The 5427-nt window shown below is 38.3% G+C and overlaps 1 non-coding gene across 1 annotated transcript; it reads left to right on the top strand.

The window, feature by feature from the left end:
- The first annotated feature begins 4157 nt into the window (after positions 1–4157).
- LOC112712529 (small nucleolar RNA R71) lies at positions 4158–4262 on the top strand. Its single transcript, XR_003157816.1, has one exon. It is a non-coding gene; the product is annotated as a small nucleolar RNA R71 (small nucleolar RNA).
- The last annotated feature ends 1165 nt before the right edge of the window (positions 4263–5427 follow it).

A 5427-nucleotide genomic window follows, 5' to 3' on the forward strand; every position in this document is an offset into this window, starting at 1 on the left:
ATTGAGGAGCTCAAGCACTCCATAGGATCTTCAAGAGGAAGAAAGAGCCGCCATCACTAAGGTGGACCCGTTCTTTAATTTCCTTGTTCTTTATTTTCCTGTTTTTCGAATTTTAGTGCTTATGTTTGTCTATGTTTGTGTCTTGTGATCATTAGTGTCTATGCCTTGAAGTTATGAATGTCCTATGAATCCATCACCTTTCTTAAATGAAAAATGTTCCTAATTGAAAAAGAAAAGAATTGCATGAATTTTGAATTTTATAATAGTTTAATTATTTTGATGTGGTGGCAACACTTTTGTTTTCTGAATGTATGCTTAAACAGTGCATATGTCTTTTGAATTTGTGGTTCATGAATGTTGGCTCTTGAAATAATGATGAAAAAGGAGACATGTTACTGAGGATCTGAAAAATCATAAAAATGATTCTTGAAGCAAGAAAAAGCAATGAATACAAAAAAAAATTCGAAAAAAAAGGAGAAAAAGAAAAAGAAAAGAAAGAAAAAGAAAGAAATAAAGTTGTGATCCAAGGCAAAAAGAGTGTGCTTAAGAACCCTGGACACCTCTAATTGGGGACTCTAGCAAAGCTGAGTCACAATCTGAAAAGGTTCACCCAATTATGTGTCTGTGGCATGTATGTATCCGGTGGTAATACTGGAAGACAGAGTGCTTTGGGCCACGACCAAGACTCAATAAGTAGCTATGTTCAAGAATCATCATACTTAACTAGGAGAATCAATGACACTATCTGGATTCTGAGTTCCTAAAGAAGCCAATCATTCTGAATTTCAAAGGATAGAGTGAGATGCCAAAACTGTTCAGAAGCAAAAAGCTAAAAGCCCCGCTCATCTAATTAATACTGATCTTCATAGATGTTTTTGGAATTCATTACATATTCTCTTCTTTTTATCTTGTTTGATTTTCAGTTGCTTGAGGACAAGCAACAATTTAAGTTTGGTGTTGTGATGAGCGGATAATTTGTGCGCTTTTTGGCATTGTTTTTAGTATGTTTTTAGTATGATCTAGTTAGTTTTTAGTATATTTTTATTAGTTTTTAGTTAAAATTCACTTTTCTGGACTTTACTATGAGTTTGTGTGTTTTTCTGTGATTTCAGGTATTTTCTGGCTGAAATTGAGGGACCTGAGCAAAAATCTGATTCAGAGACTAAAAAGGACTGCAGATGCTGTTGGATTCTGACCTCCCTGCACTCGAAGTGGATTTTCTGGAGCTACAGAAGCCCAATTGGCGCGCTCTCAACGGCGTTGGAAAGTAGACATCCTGGGCTTTCCATCAATATATGATAGTCACCCTCAGAATTCCCAGCGTTAAACGCCGGAACTGGCACAAGAATGGGAGTTAAACGCCCAAACTGGCACCAAAGCTGGCGTTTAACTCCAAGAGGAGTCTCTACACGAAAATGCTTCAATGCTCAGCCCAAGCACACACCAAGTGGGCCCGGAAGTGGATTTTTATGTCATTTACTCATCTCTGTACACCCTAGGCTACTAGTTCTCTATATATAGGACCTTTTACTATTGTATTTTCATCTTTGGATCTTTGGATTATTTTTAGATCCTTTGATCATCTTTGGACATCTAGTTCTTAGATCATTGGGAGGCTGGCCATTCGGCCATGCCTAGACCTTGTTCTTATGTATTTTCAACGGTGGAGTTTCTACACACCATAGATTAAGGTGTGGAGCTCTGCTGTACCTCGAGTATTAATGCAATTACTATTGTTCTTCTATTCAATTCCGCTTGTTCTTGTTCTAAGATATCACTTGTTCTTCAACTTGATGAATGTGATGATCCGTGACACTCATCATTATTCTCACCTATGAACGTGTGACTGACAACCACCTCCGTTCTACCTTCGATTGGGTGAATATCTCTTGGATTCCTGATACACGATGCATGGTTGATCGCCTGACAACCGAGCCAGCCATTCCGTGAGATCAGAGTCTTCGTGGTATAGGCTAGAACTGATGGCGGCATTCAAGAGAATCCGGAAGGTCTAACCTTGTCTGTGGTATTCTGAGTAGGATTCAATGATTGAATGACTGTGACGTGCTTCAAACTCCTGAGGGCGGGGCGTTAGTGACAGACGCAAAAGAATCACTGGATTCTATTCCGGCCTGATCGAGAACCGACAGATGGATAGTCGTGCCGTGACAGGGTGCGTTGAACATTTCCACTGAGAGGATGGGAGGTAGCCACTGACAACGGTGAAACCCTTGCTTGAGCTTGCCATGGAAAGGAGTAGGAAGGATTGGATGAAGACAGTAGGAAAGCAGAGAGACGGAAGGGACAAGCATCTTCATACGCTTATCTGAAATTCCTACCAATGAATTACATAAGTATCTCTATCTTTATCTTTATGTTTTATTCGTATATCATCATTCATATCCATTTGAGTCTGCCTAACTAAGATTTACAAGGTGACCGTAGCTTGCTTCATACCAACAATCTCTGTGGGATCGACCCTTACTCGTGTAAGGTTTATTACTTGGACGACCCAGTACACTTGCTGGTTAGTTGTGCGAAGTTGTGTTTATGCCATGGTATTGAACACCAAGTTTTTGGATTCATCACCGGGGATTATTTGTGTTGTGAAAAGTATTGATCACAATTTCGCGCTACCTGTTGCAGAGGAAAATCCTTGAGCATTAAACACAAGGTAGTCCCCATTCAATTGAAGGACTAATTCTCCTCTGTTAACATTAATCACAGCTTTTGCTGTGGCTAGGAAGGGCCTTCTAAGAATGATGGATTCATTCTCATCCTTCCCATTGTCTAACATTATAAAATCAACAGGCATGTAAAGGCCTTCAACCTTTACCAACACGTCCTCTACCAATCCATAAGCTTGTTTTATTGACTTGTCTGCCATCTCTATTGAGATTCTTGTAGCTTGTACCTCAAAGATCCCCAGTTTCTCCATTACAGAGAGTGGCATAAGATTTATACCTGACCCCAGGTCAAACAGAGCCTTCTCAAAGGTCATGGTGCCTATGGTACAGGGTATTAAGAATTTACCAGGATCTTATTTCTTTTGAGGTAAAGTTTGCTGAACCCATGTATTTAGTTCACTAATGAGCAAGGGAGGTTCATCTACCCAAGTCTCATTATCAAACAACTTGGCATTCAGCTTCATGATGGCTCCTAGATATTGAGCAACTTGCTCTTCAGTTATATCTTCATCCTCTTCAGAGGAAGAATAGTTCTCAAAGCTCATGAATGGTAAAAGGAGGTTCAATGGAATCTCTATGGTCTCTAGGTGAGCCTCAGATTCCTTAGGTTCCTCAGTTTGGAACTCCTTTTTGTTCAGAGGACGTCCTAGGAGGTCTTCCTCACTGGGATTCACGTCTTTCTCCTCCTTTGTGCATTTGGCCATACTCATTATATCAATGGCCTTGCACTCTCTTTTTGGATTCTCTTCTGTCTTGCTTGGGAGAGTACTAGGAGGAGTTTCAGTGATTTTCTTACTCAGCTGGCCCACTTGTGCCTCCAAATTTCTAATGGAGGACCTTATTTCACTCATGAAACTTAAAGTGGCCTTAGACAGATCAGAGACTATATTTGCTAAGCTAGAGGGACTCTGCTCAGAATTCTCTATCTATTGCTGAGAAGATGATGGAAAAGGCTTACTATTGCTAAACATCTTTCTTCCACCATTATTAAAGCCTTGTTGGGGCTTTTGTTGATCCTTCCATGAGAAATTTGGATGATTTCTCCATGAGGAATTATAGGTGTTTCCATAGGGTTCACCCATGTAATTCACCTCTGCCATTGCAGGGTTCTCATGATCATAAGCTTCTTCTTCAGAAGATGCCTCTTTAGTATTGTTGGATGCATTTTGCCATCCATTCAGACTCTGAGAAATCATGTTGACTTGCTGAGTCAACATTTTGTTCTCAGCCAATATGACATTCAGAGTATCAATTTCTAGAACTCCCCTCTTCTGAGGCGTCCCATTACTCACGGGATTTCTCTCAGAAGTGTACATGATTTGGTTATTTGCAACCATGTCAATGAGTTCTTGAGCTTTTACAGGCATTTTTTTTAGGTGAATGGATCCACCTGCAGAATGGTCCAGTGACATCTTAGAAAGCTCAGATAGACCATCATAGAATATATCTAAAATGGTCCACTCTGAAAGCATGCCAGAAGGACACTTTTTTGGTCAACTGCTTGTATCTTTCCCAAACTTCATAGAGGGATTCACCAGCTTTTTGCTTGAAGGTCTAAACATCCACTCTAAGCTTGCTTAGCTTTTGAGGAGGAAAAAACTTGGCCAAGAAGGCCGTGACCAGCTTATCCCAAGAGTCCAGGCTATCTTTAGGTTGTGAGTCCAACCATATTCTAGCTCTATCTCTTACAACAAAAGGAAAAAGCATAAGCATGTAGACTTCAAGATCTACTCCATTAGTCTTAACAGTATCACATATCTGCAAGAATTCAGTTAAAAACTGATAGGGATCTTCTGATGGAAGTCCATGAAACTTGCAGTTCTGTTGCATTAGAGTAACTAATTGAGGCTTTAGCTCAAAATTGTTTGCTCCAATGGCAGGGATTGAGATTCTTCTTCCATAAAAGTTGGAAGTAGGTGTAGTATAATCACCAAGCATCCTCCTTGCGCCTCCACCATTGTTATTGGGTTCGGCCATGTCTCTTTCTTTTTTGAGATTCTCTGTAAGGTTTTCTCTGGATTGTTGTGCTTTGGCTTCTCTTAGCTTCTTCTTCAGAGTCCTTTCAGGTTCAGGATCTGCTTCAATAAGAATGTCCTTGTCCTTTCTCCTGCTCATATGAAAAAGAAGATAACAAAAAAGGAAGAGAAATCCTCTATGTCACAGTATAGAGATTCCTTTATGTAAGTAGAAAAAAAGGAGAATATGAATGAAGAAGAGAAAAATTCGAACACAGAAGAGAAGAGAGGGTTCGAATTTTAAGATGAAGAGAAGAGTGTTCGTAAAATAGAAGAAGATGAGATAGAGAGAAATTTGAAAATTGTTTTTGAAAAAAATAGTTAGTGATTTTCGAAAATTGAGAGGAGAAGTACAATTAAAATTAAAATTTGAAACAATTAGTTAATTAAAAGAATTTTGAAAAAGAGGGAGGTATTTTTGAAAATTAGAGAGAGAAAAGTAGTTAGGTGGTTTTGAAAAAGATAAGAAACAAACAAAAAGTTAATTAGTTAGTTGAAAAAGATTTGAAAATCAATTTTGAAAAGATAAGTAGTTAGAAAAGATTTTGAAATTGATTTTGAAAAAGATATGATTTGAAAAAGATATTTTTGAAAAGATTTGATTTTTAAAATTAAAATTGATTACTTGACTAACAAGAAACTAAAAGATATGATTCTAGAATTTAAAGATTGAACCTTTCTTAACAAGAAAGTAACAAACATCAAATTTTTGAATCAATCACATT

Source organism: Arachis hypogaea, chromosome 1 (genome assembly GCF_003086295.3).
Source record: "Arachis hypogaea cultivar Tifrunner chromosome 1, arahy.Tifrunner.gnm2.J5K5, whole genome shotgun sequence".
NCBI classification, from domain to species: Eukaryota; Viridiplantae; Streptophyta; class Magnoliopsida; order Fabales; family Fabaceae; genus Arachis; species Arachis hypogaea.